The 19312-nt window shown below is 47.4% G+C and overlaps 2 long non-coding RNA genes across 2 annotated transcripts in view; one reads left to right on the top strand and one right to left on the bottom strand.

Annotated features, from left to right (window-relative positions):
• Positions 1-19312, top strand: part of LOC122208901 — a 481315-nt gene that overhangs the window by 240366 nt on the left and 221637 nt on the right. The window lies entirely within an intron of this gene.
• Positions 6202-17445, bottom strand: LOC122208902. The gene is made up of 4 exons (XR_006197371.1): positions 17311-17445; positions 10987-11098; positions 9276-9458; positions 6202-6930 (listed from the first exon to the last, which is right to left on the bottom strand). It is a non-coding gene; the product is annotated as an uncharacterized LOC122208902 (long non-coding RNA).

The following is a 19312-nucleotide window of genomic DNA, read 5'->3' as shown; positions in this document are numbered from 1 at the left end:
CAGCCAGGGTCCCACGGATAGGAAGTGAGGGGATCTGGGATCAAGGATGGGAAATTCCCGTCCCTGGGATGCATGTCACCGAGCAGCCCTGCGTGCCCTACCTGACCTTATGCCCACGATGTCTTTCCCTTTAGTTGACAAGGCCATGCTGCACCATGTTGGTTTTGCGAAGGGGTCTTCCCTGCTCTGGTGCTTCCAGTCTCCTCCCGCACACTCCACCTCTTGCTTCCGTTCTCTCTGATCAGTCTTCTTTCTGATTCACCCGTGACCTCCCAGGAGACTCCCAGTCTGTTACCTTAGAATTGCCGAGGGAGAAGATGTCTGCTTGATAAAACGCTAGGGTTTCCATTAGCTTTGAGCTCGAGTCTTGTGTATTGTCTTTGGTGGGTTTTCTCGCCTCCATGCAAATCTCCTCGAGACCCTGGTCGTGTGCTCCTGTTCGTGTCTGAGTCCCACTCAGTGCATAGGATGCTGCTGCTTTGGTGACCCGCCCACACCAGCACAGGGGCCTGGCCTGTGTCCTCAAGGCTGCTGCGTGTTCAGTCACCACATTAATCTTTCTAACTTAGCCGACTCATTGTGTGGCATACACGTGACTAATTTTATCTAGAAAATTCTCACATTGTCAGTTTTTGTATGTTTAGAAGAAGATGACATTTCCCCCCCTCTCCTCCCCATGGTGCCTTCCCTGACGTGGTGCCTATCGTCCTGCATACGGGTGGCAGTGACATGGAAGGGAAATAAGTGCAAACAGAGGGAGGGACGTGTGAGCGCAGCATTTGGAACATCACCAAAATATAAGCAACAGTGCCTCACTTTACCAGAGCTGGAAAAAGGGGAGGGGAATCTTTACACATAGGAGAAACTCAATGGCCATGGGAAAGGGAGAAAGGAAAACACCCACGCTCTTGGCTCTTCTCTGGGACACACATGCCCAGAGTCTGTTCCCGAGTTCCTGACGTGGGGGTAACGGATTTTTGGTGGTCTGTGAGTTTTATGGTCTGTGACTGGGTCTTTCCCCAACGTGTTCCGAAATGGAGAGAAAGACCGTATTCAGAGTTAGAAACCCTGAATTTCAGTCCTGGACCATCTAGAGGTTTTTCTAACCTCGGATGGGTCAATTAAGCCCACCGAGACTTGGATGTTCTATCTGAAGAAGGGACTAGACAGTAGTAGACTTTCAGAACTTGGACATTTCCTATGAGACCAAACAGAAGTGGTGAGAAGGTCCACTGCCTGCCTCTCAAGGGCGTTATGGGCTTACCAGGTATGGTGAGTGTGACCACATCCTAAAGTCAAGAAGAAGTCCGTGCACACCTGTGTATCTTCACGGCGGTTCTGTGTGTGATGCGCTGTGACCCCTCCAGCTGGCTGGCCAGTGATGGGGTTGCCGCCGCTTCCTGGGACTTGGACTCTGGCTGGACAGAGGCTGACCTCATTTCCACACTGATGGGCACCGTCCAGGGCAAGTCCATCCCGGGAGATCTGTTTTGGGCCATCCGATCATGTGCTGAGTAAGTCTGGCCTCGGCCACTGGCTCTCTTTGCCTGGCTGGGCCTGAGCAAGGCTACTTCTAAATTCGGCTTCCTCAGGTTTTATCCCACAAGCATATCTTGATCTAAAAGAGAGAAAGGAACCCTCTCTCTTGCCTCCATCTGATGCCTTTCTCCCAGGTTCCTTCCCCCAACCCCAGGAGGATTCTCTAGCTCCTCTCTAACTTCCAGGGAGCCAAGCTAAAACAAATACTGGATTGTTTTTTCTTTTTAATAACCAGAAGGAAGAAATCTCATACGAAGGGAGTGATAGTTGTCAAAATCCATGCCAAAGGTCAAAATGTGGCTGAGCGTTTTGTTCACAGAACTGTATAATTTGTAGATTTTTTGTGTGTGTTTGGGGTGGAAGCTGGACCATCCACACACAAACAGTTCATCAAAATGAGCCATTCCAGGAAAATGAGACACGTTAAGCTTTCTCCTTTAATATCCAAAATGGAAAAAAACAATTCTTCCAGCAACCACAAGAATGTTTTATTGCAACAGGGCTACGGCTTCCAATGGTCACGTGCTGACTCGGAGGCTTAGCATGAGAACCTCTGTAACGGTCAGGAGGGCCTGCCATCCTGGGCAGGAAGGAAGGCGTCCCTGTCAGGGTAGGATATCTAAACCAGACTGCTCAGCAGTCCAGAGTAGAAGCTGTGTTCAAACGCAGCTGCAGTGGAGAATTCTGTCTGAGAAGTGGTGCTCAAGAAAGCACTGAGGAGAGGCCCCAGGTGTCAGGTTTCTGTCCTTGTTCTGGCTAGGTGGAATAGGTAAACTGAGGCTCGGGTTATGTGCGTGACCTCCCCCATTTCCTCCGGCTGCTCAGCGGTGGGGCTTGTGCTCAGGCACTCTGCCTGCTGTCTGCAAGTGCAGGGCCCCCTAAGGGACCTCAGAGAAGTCAGCTAATGTCTGCTGCTCCTTGCTTCCTGGATGTTTAGTCAAGACAAGACCTGCTGGGCCCTTTGAGGACTCAAGGAGACCCCCACTTGGAGTTCAGCCGGACCTGCACTTCCCAGCCATCCTGGGGGACTGCCTTCAGCAACCCCAGCCCACCTGAGGCCTCTGGGCCGGACACTTTCTTCTTCTATTTACAGACACGAACAATTTCCCATGCAACTGAACAACTTAGCTGTGAAAATTTGATAAGACTACTCAGTTGTCGGCTTTTACATGTCTGCTCGATAGAGCTGGGTTTCTGGAAGGTGAGCTGAAGTGTGAGCAGAGCCACTTGATCAGAGAGCTAGAAGAATGGAGCTAGATTAGAGAGCTCCAGCAGAGGCCCCCGGACCTACTTCTCTGCAACCCCCTTTCAGATGGCGCCCTCTCTCAAACTTTGCCAGGGCTGTCTTCTGGATGGTAACAGAGACGCAGGTCCCAGATGCTTGATGTGCAGTGGGGTAGTTGGCTTTGCTTGGGGACAGCTCTCGACTCTTTCCAAGGAGCTTGTTTTCAGGGCAGAAGTGGGTGGGTTTGTGGCCGGCTCTGTGGTCACAGCCCAAGGGCTTGGTACCAAACATCCTCTTCATTGGCAGAGGAGGATGGGGGCTGGTCCTCAGGAGAGCATTTGCAGGGCTTTGTGAGTTACTCATGACTCTTCAGTGGATTTTTGTCTCTTCCTGTGTCTTTGTGGTAATTTTATTGCAATTGGTGTGACGCTGCATCCCAGAGCAGCCATGCTGATTTTAGACCGTGCGCGCTCATTGTATTGAATCGAATCCCCATGGTAACTCTGTGAGAGAGGAAATAGAATCTTTTTTCCTATTTCACGGATGTAGATCTGGGACTCAGAGAGGTCAAGCAACTTTCCTGAAGCAGCACAGTTAGAAGCCTCAAGATTCAGATAGATTGTAGTGGATGGGGCTTGCCCAGAGCCCCTCAGATCCCCCTTACCGAGGTGGGGGGGGGATCTGCCTGTCTGGTACCCAGCTCCACGTGTTGTGTCTCTAACTGTTGTATCGGTGACTGTCCCAGGAGGTCTTCCCCTGGACTACAGGGGCCTGGAAATCCCACTGCCTCCTGGGCAGCCTGCAGTCGATGGGCAACCAGGGCTGGAGTCTGAAGGGCCAGCTCCCTGGCTGGAGGCAGGACAGACCCTGAAGTGTGATTTGTGCTCCAGAGAACCCTGAACTCATACCTTTGCTTGGCTTCTTCCCTTTCTCTGTTCTTCTTTCTCCTCTGGCTCAGCCGTTTCTTTTCCTTTTCCCTTAATAAATCTCTTGCACATAAATTCCATCTCCGGGTCTGCTTGTGGGCACCCTGACCTAAGATATGGAGGTGTGTTTGACCCCTGCCTGCCCTTTTCTGGAGCTGAGAGCCTCATCCCTCATCTCACGTGACTAGCTCAGCTCCCTGCGTGGACTGCCAGCGTGTGAAACGTCCGCTTGGGATTTCTGCGTGGCCCCAGATTCACAGCACAGTAGAACATGTGCCAGAAAGATCTCCTAGGGGTGGGTTCCTTAGCCTCTGCAGGGCACAGTTTCATTGTCTGTAAAATGGGAGCGATAATCATGTTGATAGTAAAGGACTGGTTGAGCAGCCAGTGAATTTGCATATGCAGATCAGCACTGGGCACATGGTGAGCGCCATCAGCGTTAGTGATTATTATTGGCATTCAGTTATTTATCATCTCATCAGACCTCGGGTTCCTAGTTGGGGTTCAGACACGAGGTCACGGTGCTGGGCGTCCTTGGAACCGAGCTGGGTGTTCAGTGAACATCTTCAACTTTTTTGGTAGGGCATGTGAAAAAGTCTGCTGTTGGAAAGACCACTTGCCTGCCCCTGGTGGAAGACGACGATAGGATTCTGCCGTCCTGTGTCCTTTCAACGGTTCCCTTCTCCCTCAGTCTCCCTTTCATTTGAGAGACAAGTTTGCCAAGCATTTCACAGACACCCTGGGGGGAAGGGAGAGGAGGGAAAGACGGGGGCCCAGTGTGGCAAACCGGAGGAGGAACAGGTCTGCAGCATTCCCCAGGGGCCCGCATTAAGGGCCTGATTAACTTAAAATATTTCCCAGCTTCTGAAGCTCTTGATTAAAGTCAATTGGGGGAAAGAAGATAAGCTCTTACAAGGGCTAATTGAGGCTTACAAAACTTGAATATGCCTAAATCTCCAATTGTCGGGTCTGCGGTGGTGGTGGTGGGGGCGAACATTTAACATTCTGGTGGCGGTCCTTGGGGTCCCCTGACCCACATCCCCGGTCCCACGCTTCCTCTTTGCGGCTGCCTGGCTGCGCAGACTTTCATTCCATCCATCTTCTCTTTTCTTCCCCTTGTGAGGGCTCAGATGATTTTCCCTTTTGAAGGCATAGAAATAGATGGCTTTGGATTCAGAACACAGCCTCTGTTGCCGGCTTCCACCCCCTCATGCCTGGAAAAATCAAAGTGGGGCTTTAGTGATGCTGTCCCCTGGCATCCTCTTGATGTGTTAATGGGTCACGCTTGCTGCCCTGCTGTCCCTGCTGCCAGGGACACTATTATATGGGCAGATCTTTCTCCCTTTCCCTTCAGATCGAGGGGCACAGAGCCAGGCAGGGAGCAATTGGTTTTCCTTTCATGAACCCTGCTGAGCCAACTTTTGATCTTTGACAGGGAATTTCCTGCAAAGATGCATACAGGGTGGGGCTCTAATCCTGGCTGCCCAGCTTAGCACATCGAGGGCTGGGGTGGGAGGTGCATTTTATTGCCACTGGATGCTGTATTAGTTTTCTGTGGCTTCACAGTGGCTTGAAATGACACCCATTTATTAGCTCATGGTCTGGAGGTTAAAAGTTTGGCCCAGTGTGGCTGGCTCTCTGCTCAGGGTTCTACAAGGCTGATTTCAAGGTGATGGCTGGGTGGAGCCCAGGATCTCTGGGGAGAAAGCTGCTGGCAAGTGCAAATAGGGTATTGGCAGAACTCGGTTCCTTGTGGGTGGGGATTGGGGTCCTGTTTCCATGCCGGCCATCACTCGAGGGCCCTCTCAGAACAACTTCGGGCTGTTGACATTTCTTCTCATGTGCCCACCTCCCTTCTTCGAACCAGCAAAGGCACATCAAATCCTGCTTTGTGCTTTGAACCGATTTGACTTCTTCTTGTGTCACCAGCCAGAGAAAACTCCCTGCCTTTAAATGCTCAGCTATTTGGGTCAGGCTCACTTGGATAATCTCTGTTTTGTGAGGTCAATTGACTTGAGACTTTAATTACAGCTGCCAAATGCTTCACAGAAAGAAGTTTCTAGGTTAGTGTTTAAATAACTAAGGGAATGGGATTTTGGGGGGGGGCTGGGCGGGAGATCCTGCCTATGATTGTCATGTGGTTATGGCCAGAGGACCCCGGATAGTCATGAAGAGCCTCCCTAATCCCCGTGAGGTCCCCACGGGAGGGAGGAAGGCTCCCAGGGAAGCCTGGCGAATGGGAACAAAACTACCAGCTTCTTATTCTCAGCAGGGCCTCTGTGGTCACCCCCCAGGGAGACCTCTGGGGACCAGGTGATGTGGCTTTGAGATCATGGGCTACAAAATCTATCCTAAGCCTCATAGCCACTGCCATCCCCTCTTTCTCTCTTCCGTGGGTTTTGTAGCACCAAGCAAGAGCTTTCAACAGCACACAGAGAAAATTGTGGCTATCTAATAAAACTCAGTGTCAAAAGATAGTATTTTATATTTATTACATTTACCTATTAAACGAATACTTGGTGACCTCTCATCCCAAGTGGATCTTGCAAGCAATTCTCGCTCGTGTCTTCCGAGGTCCTTCAGAAATACGTCTGAAGTAGTAGAGGGAGCAAAGTGGTGCATCCGGACCGGGAACCCCGGGCTGGCTGGCGGCCACTGTCTGAGGCATCTGGGGGTGGTCCCCACAGGGGCAGCGTGCAGCTTGCTGTGGGAGGCCCAAGTGTGTCCTGCCTTTCTAATCTGAATATATTCATCAGTTTAAAGGAAGGGAGGTAGATCTGGGGTCTCTCCTCTGCAGGATTCTTGAGGCAGAGGGCCAGGGTCCCAGTGACCCCAAGAACTGGACATCCGACTCACTACACAGGGCTTCTGCATTTGAGGCCTCAGAGCACCTTTCTGCTCACTCCGTTCTCTCGGCCATGCCCCCAGCACTTCCCCCGGCTGCTGTCTGGGGCCTGATGGAGGGGCTCCTGTCCTGGTAAACGTGGCCCCCAATCACAGATCACAGTGTAGTAGGAGGCGGGGGATCCAGCAGAGGCCTGGAGTAGCGCATTTCGGGAACTGTAGTTTTCACCGAGCTCCTGTGGTTCGGGGAGGTGAGCAGTCAGGATACAGGCGTTCCTTCTCAGCTCTTCCATTTCGGCCCAGGCAGCGTGCCCTCAGCATGGAATTAATTCTCGTGTGAGCATATCAGCCAACACATACGGGCTTCTTGCTCTTCATTTGAGGCTGCTTCTTATTCTGGTTCAGAAGTAGAGCATTTTAAAAAAGGGAGAACAACAAGGGGATTCTTACCTTGGGGTGGTGGGAATGCATTATGAAACTAGTGATTGAAGAGTTGGGCCCTGGTGTAAGAATCAGCTGGCAGATCACTGCAGTAGAATAGATAGTCCTATGTAAACCAGAACCGGGTGCAGACCGAGACCATAGAATGAAGACAATAAGAGCACACAGTTCAACACATTCAATTGGCTATTTGGAAGGAAAATCAAGTTAGATAGCTCCTCGTCTTTTACCAAGTCCCCCAAATATTAAAGAAGTTCAACCCTCCCCCCATTCAATATATTCTATACAATTAAAAAGCCAACGACAAACTAAGTAAACTTACCATACCTTTGGCAGACAAATCTTTTATTATAAAAAAACGTCTTCCATGTCAGAGGAAAAGCTAGCAAAGGATGTGACCCCACAGGGCAAGTCAGAGAAACCATCTTTAAGAAATAACCAGGAGAGGGGCGCCTGGGACACTTAGTCTAAGTGTCCGACTTTGGCACAGGTTCATGATCTTGTGGCTCATGAGTTCGAACCCCGCGTCGGGCTCTGTGCTGACAGCTCGGACCCTGGAGCCTGCTTGGGATTCTGTGTCTCCCCCTCTCACTGCCCCTCCCCCGCTCACACTCTGTTTCTCTCTCAAAAATAAACATTAAAAAAGAAAAGAAACAAACGAGAACAAATACCTCTTTAAAAGTGTGTTTGTTCATTGTAGTGTGTTTGTTCATTTAGTGCCACTTAGAAGAAAATGTTACCAAAAAAAAAAAAAAGAAAGAAAGAAAAAGAAAAATTCCTGAAATGTTTAACATTTGAAGACTGGTTGAATGAATTGTAGTACGTCTATGTGGTATAATGTTGGCAGTTATCGTTGTACTTTAGAGAATTTCTACTATCATGGGATGACATGTGAAGCTTCATTTGTAAACAAAGTAACACTAAATATGCTGCAGAGTAATGGCCAGCACACGTGTCAACGTGTGCCCGGCACACACAACAGACTGTTACAGTGGATTCTATGTGAGATGCAATTATATGGGATTTTTATTTGCCTCTGTATTTTCTTTCGTGTTTCTGTTTTCCAAATTTCTTTAATGAGTTTTTTGGCAAGCAAATTATAGAAGTTATTTTAATTAATCAATAGCTGTTAAATTGGTGTATAAAAAGCTGAAAACACTATGGGAACAAGTAGATATACATTATGTTTATTAGAAAATTGCAATATTGGAAAGATGTAACTTCTCTTTAATATAATTAATAAGTTAATCCACAAGCCTAATGAATCTCAATTAAGACACTAAGAGGGTTGCAGTTTCACAATTTGACAAAAGGATTCAAAAGTCACCTAGGAAAAAAGAAGTGTGCAAAAATAGGGAAATTCTGTAAAAAAAATACAGGGAGTATTCAATAAAAAGTAATACAGGGAGACTGATACCAGCAGATCTTAAAATGTATCATGAAGCTACAAAATTCAAAATGTTTGGTTTCAGGAAACAAATGAACAGAATGAAGTGCCCTCCACCCCAAATACCCAAGGGAGTTTTAGTATATGTTAAAAGAAGCATTTTAATTTTATTTATTTATGTATTTATTTATTTATTTAACATTTATTTATTTTTGAGACAGAGAGAGAGAGCATGAACAGGGGAGGGTCAGAGAAAGAGGGAGACACAGAATCTGAAACAGGCTCCAGGCTCTGAGCTGTCAGCACAGAGCCCGACGCGGGGCTCGAACCCACGGACTGTGAGATCATGACCTGAGCCGAAGTCGGACGCTTAACCGACTGAGCCACCCAGGCTCCCCAGAAGCATTTTAATTTAAATTTTAGGGAAGGGAGGGTGGATTGTTTAATAAATGAGACAACTGACCGGTCATTTTGAAAAAAAAAAAAAAAAAAAAAAGTTACAAAGCGATGTTCCTGTTTCTTTGTTTCCTTCACTAAAAAAGCTTCTAGATGGATCAGAGGGTAGTCTTTCAGACACTGAAGTGAGATGGTGCCGCTCCCTGGTTTAGGGCCTGACAGTGGCTGCCCTTCTCAGGAAGAGCGCCCCATGCTGTACCGCGGATGCCCTGCAGGGGGGGCCCGCCCACTTCTAGGACGCGCCCCGCCGGCAAGGCCCTGCCCACTTCTCTCAGGAGGCCCTGATCGAATCTCAGAATCTCCCCGTGCTGGGGGCTCAGAAGCTCCTTCCTGCTCAGAGACCGCACCTGCTGTCCTCCTGCCTGCACACTCTTCTCCGGCTTCCACCTTTCTCACGAGACACCCCTCCCCCCACCTCTATCCTCTTTACATAATCCTGCTTTTTTTTCCTGCTTACCTCTTGCCATCTTCTAACATCATTTATTCCTCTGAGTTTTGGGATGGGCCCATCAGTCCCACACTGGGATTTGAGCTCTTGGAAGAGTTGCTGTCTTGTCTTGTTCTCATTCACTATACCTACAGACAGGGCCCGGAACAGAGAAGGTCCTCGATATATACGAGTCTGAAGAACGACTTTAACCTTGAAAATGAAACAATGGTTAAGTACCTTTCCAAGCTGCCCAGAAAAATGAAAACCTGTTCAAGAAGGGAATGATAAACCTGAGTACACATTAATTCATGCGTTAAATAAATATCTGGTGAGGACCCACAGTGTTTCAGGCACTGATGAAGACGCTGGGCATGCAATGGTGAATAAGACAGACAAGGTCCTGCCTTCATGGAGCTTGTGGGGAGAACAGATGGAAGCTGATACATACGTACCAATACATTGTGCTAGATACTACCGCAGAGGCAGACAAGAAGCTGAGATCTAGAATAGCAGAGGAAGGGCCCCCCTTTGGTCAGGGGTCACAGAAGTCTTTCCGAGCATGTGACGTTTAAACTGTGGCCTTGGAGAATGGGAATGACTTCCTCAGCTAGCTAGCTGGAGACAGGAGGAAAGAACATCCCAGAGGGCAAGAAAGCTTATGGGAAGCAGCTCAGGTGTGCTTGGAGTGAGGGGGAGGGTGTGGTGTGAGGCAGGAGCAGCAGGCAGCTTCCAGATGGGCAGTGGTGCCTTAGGTCACCACAAACTGTGGATGTGTTCTAAGGACGCTGGAAAACACCAAGAGGGTTTCAAGCAAGGAAGCGACGTGCTCACTTCGGTTTTTTAAAAGGTCACAGCTGCGGCAAGGGTAGAAATGGGAGGATCAGTTAGAAGGTTATTGTATAGATTAAAAAAAATCCATAGCAAAACACAACCAAGGAATAAAATGAAAAGTGAATCAGAACGACAACAAAAAAAGTTTGCGGCATTCCACCCAAGATGGCTTTTCTGAATTTATAATAGGGTTGTGAGATTGATATGGAATTTTAAAAAGTTTAAAATATGGGTAGGGGCTCTAAACAGACAGTTAATGAGGGAACTTCTGGTTCATCTCAGTCTCTATCTCTATCCAGCAAGTGTGCACGATCTCATCTTCTTCTTCTTTTTAAGGTTTATTACTTTATTTTGAGAGAGAGACAGAGACAGAGACAGAGAACGAGAGGGGTGGAGGTGGGGGAGACAGAGGATCTGAAGCCGGCTCTGTGCTGACAGCAGAGAGCCCGATGTGGGGTTCGAACCCATGAACTGCGAGATCATGACCTGAGCCAAAGTCGGACACTTAACCCACTGAGCCACCTGGGCGTCCCTCCCCCCATCTTCTTCTAAAGAAAACAATCACGCAATAAATTGCCAATGAACATGTGAGAAGACATCAACCATCAGTCATAATAAATGAGATACAAGTCAAAATAGTAACAAGATCCCATTTTTCCCTTTTCTGATTGGTAAATACTAAAAAAGTTTTCTCTTTTCCAGGGTTGACTAGAGCCTGGGACAAAGGGCCACTGGGATATAAGTGAATGAGAGGAAGGCATGTGGGGGGGCTCCCAGGGGGACCTCCAGCCACATCGTTAAAGCCTTCCGATGCACGTGGCATCTGATCCAGCAATTTCAGGTCTAAGAGCACGTCCTGGGGCGGTTCTCCCGGCCGTGCTGTTAACGGCTTGAATGAGGTACTTACTCCTGGCCATTCTGTTGTAACAGGAGAGAATCCCCAACAGGACCACAAATGACCATCAACAGAGGTCTGGTTAAATAATTTCTGGTGTATCCGTTAATGGAACTCTTTCCACCTAAAAAAAGAATGAATTGAATCTACACATACTGCTGGATGACCCTGTCTGAGGTGTATGTTACATGAAGATAAAAAAGCAAGGTGCGGGACAATGGAAAATACACATACACACACACCTGCCCCCCCCCCCCCCCAACTTATATGCAGAAATAGACATCTGGAAGGGTCTATAAGAAGCTGTTTTATTAACAGAGGTTGCTTTGGGGGATCTTTTAGTTTTCATTTTATACTCTCTGTGGTGTTTGAATTTTTAAAATATACTTTATTAAGTAGAACAAAAGTTTGTTAAATGTTACTAAATTTAACAAAAATGTTACAAACAGGAAACAAGTTAGCTGTCACCGTTCCAGGCACAATAAACAAGGATATCTCCGAATAATGAATAGTAAACATGATTAATCACCCTGCATCTGTAGGACTGTGTACCACTTACTAAGCTGACGTCTTCAGACAGCAGCTCATGTAATTGTCAGGGGGTGGTCGCAATGACCCAGTGTGGGGGGGAACTCAAGAGTGTAGGTCAGGTTCTCTGATTCCCTGTCCAGGGCTTTTCTGTACTCTGTTCTGATAGAGATGGAGGGCATCCATTGGAAAGGCGGTGTTCTGTTTCCCAACAATGCCAATACGGGCAAAAGTTATGGCTTGCTGATCTATCTCAGTGGACCCTAGCGTCTGCAGTGTGACCTTGGGCAAGTCGCTTCCAATCTGTGGATAATCTCTAATGCCTCACCAAGCTATATATATCTTTGATTTATGCCAAATGCCTTGCTGAGGTAATTGAATTTTCAGGGTGGCATGTCATAACTCATTCCTAAAAGTTTGAAACATAAGTTCATGGACAACATTTAAAGAATTGGGGTCTTGAGCAACTCTGTAAATCACCTGTTCTACAAAGCACATTTGTTGTACCCTTGGAATGGCTGTTCGGAGGGAGGTGCACGGGCATGAGCCCGGCTTTGCGGTTTCTAGCTCAGGCTGTGCACGCTAACGCGGGAGGTCTCCCACTTCCCAGCCCCCGAAGGCCACGTGGTCCCCCGGCCTCCAGCACCCTCTTAGCACTGCTCTCATGTACTGGGATTACTCCATCTTCTCTGTGCAGTGTTCCTCAGCATGCATCCTTTGAGCCCAGTGAGGAATCTGGAACATCGTGTGCACTTGACCAGTGCCTGTGGAACTTCCATGGCCAACTGGCTCGTCTTTTCCTGCTGTTGAAGACATTTTTTTCTTTGAGTTGTAGCTTTTGGAGTTGAAGACTTCTGGAATCTTAGAAGCATAGGACTGTGTAATTCAGGGAAATGCTGAAGTCTTAGAAATTGAGTGGAGGCAGCGTGTGGGTTAGATACAGGAGCTGGAGAGACAGACTGTCTGGCTTTGAATCCTGTTTGTATCCTGGTTTTCCAGGTCAGTACGGCATGGGCTATCGGACCCACTCAGGGGCCAACAGTGTTCAGTGTGTTCCCTCCCTACTTCCAGTAACTGCATCTCTCGGCCCAACAGATTTCCCCCAGAGCTTGGGAAGGACGGAAGTGCCACGAGACGAATACTTCCCTTCCCCTGTCTGGCAGCCTTCAATCAACAACTCTTGGAATTAATGTTATGTTGAACCAATGACATTGCCATTTCTCCAGGTCAAAAATGATTGAATAGTGTCAGTGTCATACAGTTCAATCGAATCTAGTCTCTCAGGTGGGCTCATTTGCCAGGGACGGTCTGCCCACTTCCCAGAGTTTTCCTGTCGGATTGATCCAGTCACCACTGTGGAGTCGGCCTAACCGCACACCCTTTATCGCCGCCGGCCCATTTCCTGTGTCACTTCCCCACTGTCTGACTCATATTTCCTAGGATCACCTCCCAAGCCAACTGTGGCCCTTCAACTTTTGTCTCAGGATCTGCCCCTGGGGCAACCGCAGCCTGATCCACTCAGGGGTTCCCATTTGTAGGACGGCCTCGTTGTCGTGGTCAAGTGAGATAATACGCATGAAGCACCAAACACACAGCAAGTGCAAATCGATATCAGCCGTTACTGCTTTCAAGTCCAACGCACTCCTTTTAGAGACATGGTAACCGGAGCCCAGAGTGGAGAGGAGGGTTTCTCAGTGCCACTTCATGGCTTAGCGTGGGCTTCTCATTTTTGGCGAAGTCCGGGGAAGGTGATGCCAAAGGCAGGCAGAGCACGATCTGGCTCCTTCCTCACTTACCTCAAGTGGTTTCATGATAGGATGTGGTGGGAAAAATAGTCGGGACTTGCCTTTGTACACACATGCGGGAATGCACCCAGGTGTTCATGTGCTTGTGCACAAATCTTGACTATCCTATGGGGAAATTGCATACGCAAGAGTGGGGGTGCTGCCCAGAGCACTGGCCAGAGAGAAGACTGGGCAGGGAGTCAGGGGTATGGGCCCCGATGCCACATTTCCTGCCAAGATTCTGTCCAGACTGGGCAGCTTTGCCCAAATGGCAGGATTCTTGGGTGGAATCCTCATCAAAATGTCAGCTCCAGACAGACCCAGGGATGAGACAGATGAGCATTTTGGACCGATCCCTGATTGAGCTGAACGTTGGATTCAAGTCTGTAATGGAAAGACATCTCATTGTTCAACAGTCTGGGGTTCTGGATCTAGATGTGAGGTTCTCCCGAGGGTCCAAACTGGTGCCTTCTGTCTCTACCCTCCCACCCGGTTATGGTGTAGGTGGGCCAGGTGGGAGAAAGGACATGGTGACAAATGGTGACCTCCTGAGAAAGTCCTCGTAAAGGAGTCTGCCTTGCTCTGTTGGACAGCATCTGGGACCAATGCCGAGAGACTTGGATTCTGGCCCTGGCTGTGCCACTAAGTTGATGGCAAATCCTAAATACACGAATCCAACTTTCTCCTCTGCCAGGTGGGAATTCTAATTCCTTAATAATTGCCCCTGAGACAGTCCTGCAACCATCTTTCAGGAAAGATGTCTCAGGAGGATAGGAACCAAATTTATCCTATCAGTCCCTCTCCCACCTCCTCCTCATTGCTAGGCAAGAGCCAGAGCCAGAATTCATATTCGAGGGATTTTTACAAGCTTGGATCTGATCTGGGCCAGAAGAGGCAATGTTTCCCAAAGTTTGTTCTGGAGAGCAGTATTTTTTTGTGAGCTATTATTAAGTATTTAATCATTAAACGGGTTTTGTGGTGATTAGGTTAGCCTGCCAGTTAACAAAAGAAATGTTGACTCACTTTCAGCTCAATTAGATTGAAACGAATGTCGTTTATCACACGAAAGCCCAGTGCTAGGACATGAAAGTCCTAGGCACGTGCATGCAGAAGGGAGTGCTGCTCGGCCCAGAGGGGCTCAGCATCGGTTGCAGAGACAGACTGGCGAGCTCATTATTACCATCAGTGTGCTAAGGGTAAGAGCAAAGGTGGGTACAGGGCATGGGGCTGGCCTGGGGAAGAAGTGATTAAATCGGAATGGGAGTGGGGGCAGAAGGTCTCACCCATGTCAGTTGTTTTCAGGTTAGATAAATTTGCCTGGCGGCAAGATGACCCACAAGAGTCTTGTAGCAAGCACGGTACCATATATAAGACACAAAGACTTGGAGCAGCATGGGGCATTTGGGGAGTTCTGAGACATTTGACAAGTTTAAATGGATAGTTCCTGAGAGCAGAGGTATATCACCTGCTATGGCTCCACAGCCACATCCTCTCCATATATTATTATGAAAAATAGAAACTCAGTGTGTGGTTCCACTGACCCTTTGGAAACACCATAATCAAACCCAGACAGCTGCTCAGGTTGTCTGAATCACCAAGGAGAAGAAGCTACAGAAATGTGGCAGCTGGGAGACAGCCGGGCTGATAGAGGTGACAGGCACAGGAGACGCTGACAGCGATGGGAACCCTCCACCTTGGTTCTGTGATGCTGGCGGGGCTGGATTCACAAAGTGTCGCCTCCGGAGTGGTGCCTCACAAACTTGAACGTGCATCCACATCACCAGAGGGATCTTGTTGAGGCCTGGGCTTTTGCATTTCTTCTTCTTTTTTTAATATTTATGTTTGAGAGAGAGATAGAGCACAATCAGGGGAGGGGCAGAGAGAGAGGGAGACACAGAATCTGAAGCAGGCTCCAGGCTCTGAACTGCCAGCACAGAGCCTGACTTGGGGCTCGAACCCACGAACTGTGAGATCATGACCCGAGCCGAGGTCAGATGCTTAACCGACTGAGCCACCCAAGGTGCCCTGCTTCTGCATTTCTAATAAGTTCCCAGGTACTGTCCGTGCTTCCGGTCCTCAGACCTCACTTTATGTAACAAATCTCTAGAATAAGAGTTGGCAAACTATGGTCTGCTACTTATTTTCTAAGTAAAGATTTTTGGAACACAGCCATGCCCATTTGTTTATATATTGTCTCTGGTGCTCTCAAGCTAAAAGAGTGCAGTTGAGTAGTTGTGACAGAGACCACCATATGACCTGAAAAGCCTTAAAAATTTATTATCTGGTTCTTTACAGAAGAATTTTGCTTATGTCTGCTCTAGAGCGGTGGTTCTTGAACCTGACTATATGAAGCTTTTCAACATTCCAATGGCCAAGAGACACCAAACTGATTAGATAGTGATCTCTGGAGGTGGATTTAAGGCATCCATAATTTTTAAAATTTGCAGGTGATCCCAGCATGCAGCTAAGATTAAGAAGCACTGCTCGTGAGGCTGCCATGGCTGATTCACGTTATGCCTGCAATTCAGGAACATGTCACTAGGAAGCGCTAGTGAGGAGATGCACAAGAGGCAGAACAATTGGGGATGGCTCTCTGGAGAGCTCCCACTGGCTCTAGCTACAGAGATCTCCTAGCATAATTAGAACTTGCATTAAAACTGAGAAATCACTCTTAGTTGGTCAGCTCATGTAAACCACTTGCCCTATTCAGCTAAGGCAAGCTCATGGGTGGGCTTGTAGCCTTAAGAATTGGAAACAAGACTAACCGCTTTAGGCCTTTTACAAATGGCTCTTTAATGGAAATTGCTTTTTGACTGGACCTTATCTTTTCTAGTCTTGGCTGTTCTGATCTGAATTTTGCCCTTGGACTCTTTGTCAGGATTTCCCTTTCATGTGTGGTATACTCTGGCTCAGATTAAACCAATGTTAAGTATGGGGCGCCTGGGTGGCTTAGATGGTTAAGCGTCTGGCTCTTGATTTTGGCTCAGGTCATGATCTCATGGTCTGTGAGTTCAAGCCCCGCATCGGGCTCCGTGCTGACAGTGCAGAGCCTGTTTGGGATTCCCTGTCTCTCCCTTTCTCTCTGTCCCTCACCTGCTTGTGCTCTCTCTCTCTCTCAAAATAAATAAACTTAAAAAAAAATTAAACCATTTGTAAGTACAACTAGCATCTGTGTGGCTTTCAACAGCTTATAAAGGACTTCCACATCTATTATAGCATTAGAGTCCTTACAAAACCCTGTATATGGAATTTATTTCCGTTTCATAGGTAAGAAAACTGAGGTTCACAGAGTGGAAGTGACATTTTCTAGAACTAGCTAGTGGTGGACGTGGGATTCTCACCCAAATCTTCTGTCCAGGACATGAACGATGGCAATGGGAACTTCCTCCCAATTTTAGGAAAAGCTTTTTTGCCAACATCACAAAGTTGTCTCTGCTGGCTCCCCATTCTGCCACGCTGCTGCTTGGCCTCTCCTGCCTACTTCCTGTGTCTCTTTCCAACTCCTTTCAAATGAATAAAAGATTTTACAGCTTCTTTATAAATACTCTGCAGGTTTCAGTCCAGCCTTTTTGTAGATTCAAACAAAATCCCTAAAGGGGCTTGGTTCCCTCTTCTTTTTCTTTCTGTTCGATATATTTGAGCCGTTTTAAACTTAACACATCAGAACAGTTTTTAAACGCAAGTACCCAGTAATTGACTCACACATGTGAGTTTGAGCATTGCCACTTGGGCTATCACTTGAGACCACTGCAGGTCACAGGGAAGACAAATAACCTCCAACTTGAATTCAATTTCATTTCCTCTGCCCCTGGTGCAACTTTTTTTTTTTTTTTTTAACCCGTCAGCCTCACGCTCATTGGGAACAAAGAGAACTAGCCTCCTTGAATCTGACCTGGGTGGGCTGTAGCATTTGGGAGGTACTGAGAGATGGATGGTGGCCACTTTGGACTGGTCCTTTGCCCTGGGACATGGCCGTTGATTGGATTCCAGCAACCCAATTGGTTTTCTGTCTTAAAGCCCTTACCTTTCACTTTGGGGAATGAAGTGTCCAAACCACAAAGGCGACAGGACAGGAGAACTCCAAATGCTTGTAGTTGAATTTGTGCTTCATCCCCTACCTCGTTCTATCAGGGAATCAATTTCTGATGTGTTCCTCTGAACAGGGAAAATGCTTAACAAAGCAATCTGTGATTAAATGTGCAATGGGAAATGTCAATTTTAGAATGGACAATAAATACAAGTGTAGAATATTCGATGTTTATCAACCTCTGGAGATTTACTGCACTTAAGTGGGTTGATCAACAGGGAGGATGGGGGTTCTGACAATGTGTCCTGAGTTTCCTGGGACAGAGTTAATTTTGTGTCATGTTAGTCTTTTTAATAAAGGTGGTTCACTAAATGTACAATGAAACTTGACTTTTTAAAATATGTTTTTGTCTTTATAGATTAATGTACCCCAAATCATGAAGAAACAAAATATTTGTTGGAGATGGGTTGGGGAAAAATTTGGGTAACTCCAGAGCTCTAAGAGAATGTGCTGAAGCCAAGATCAGTCAATGGTCACATTAAATCAGGGCGCTTGGTAACACATCATGGATGCCATACTTGAACTGGCTTAGGCAAAAAATAGTGTTTTTTGGAAGGTGTTTGTTGGAAGGCAAATTAAGATAGCTCATAGAATCAAGAACGAGATGAAGAATCAGACTACACAAAGGCAGGACAAGTCCATGGAGCCCAGGAATGGGCAATAGGTCTTCAGACGCCCCAAGGACTATCCCTCTATATCTCATCTTTGTTTTTAGCCTAATTCTCTCCCTGTAAATTCCCTCCGTACTTACAGGGTCACCTGCAGATTCCAGACGCATATCTCAACAGTTTCAGTAGTGAGAAGAAAAGGGGATCTTCTGTCAGCATCAGTTTACTTTTCCTGGGGACAGGACTCTGATTGGTCAGACTTGGGTCACATGCTCAAGCTCCAGACCAATCACTGCCTAGAGAGGTAAGGTTGGGAAGACAACAGTTTCCACTCAGAACACAGAGCTAAACTGTAGGCAGGGGAGTGGCTTCCAAAAGAAGTGTGACTAACACAGTTTTGGCCTTGGGGACAGTGGTTGAGAGGCAGCCTCTCCCAGTTTCTGTTTCTACATGTATGACTTACAGATTGTCCCACTTAGTTCAAGCCACTGAGACAGGTATAGTGTTGATATGCTCATTTCACTTATGAGACCCAAAGGTCTAGAGAGGTTAAATAACTTGCCCAGAGTCATGGCACTGATGCATGCTGGGTCTGACCTCAAAGCCAGTGTTCTTAACCATTGGGCTATTTTGTCCCTGTATACACTCCACATTGCAATCCTTCCAAAACACGTTTGCCCATGACATTCCCTTGGTTAAACAGTCATCTCCTGCCTTTGCTTTCAGGATGAAGTTCAAATTCCTTGTCCTCCTGGCCAAAAGCCCTCCCTCCATCTGTCTCTGATCCTGTATTTCTCCCCAAGAAGACTAGCACTGAAGTAGCACTCAGCAATTGAATCCTTGACGCTAGATCCTTTCACCTATCGTGTGTACAGCTCACCATCCAATGCTGCCCCATTGTGGAGAGCCATCGAAATTCAGTCTTTCCACCCCCTATGGACCCCATTGCAACAAGTCTAGGGGAAAGTAACCCCAGAACTCTTCAAAGTCTCCAATCCCCTGGTTAGCATCAAAGAAAAAAAGTTAATTGGTGCATAGCATTTAGATTCCAAAAATATCCTTAAAACCATTTTGTCATTAAGATTTTAAAAATCAACAGATCTTGAGCAAAACTCCCTTCTGTTCTCTTCCCACCCTTCCTTGCCCTGCCCTTCCTTTCCCGCTGACTACCCCCATCAACTGAGTGTTGAAGGTTTGTTCTTATTTTAAGAGAACCTCTGGTGAGCTTGGATGGTCTCTCATTCCAGAGGACAGGCGAGGCCACCACAGATCTGCCTTTTATCAAATGGCCCAAGTGTATTCCAGAGTCGTCACAGCAGAGTCCTAGAAAG

This window comes from Panthera leo, chromosome E2 (genome assembly GCF_018350215.1).
Source record: "Panthera leo isolate Ple1 chromosome E2, P.leo_Ple1_pat1.1, whole genome shotgun sequence".
NCBI classification, from domain to species: domain Eukaryota; kingdom Metazoa; phylum Chordata; class Mammalia; order Carnivora; family Felidae; genus Panthera; species Panthera leo.
This window is presented reverse-complemented; position numbering and strand designations above follow the sequence as displayed.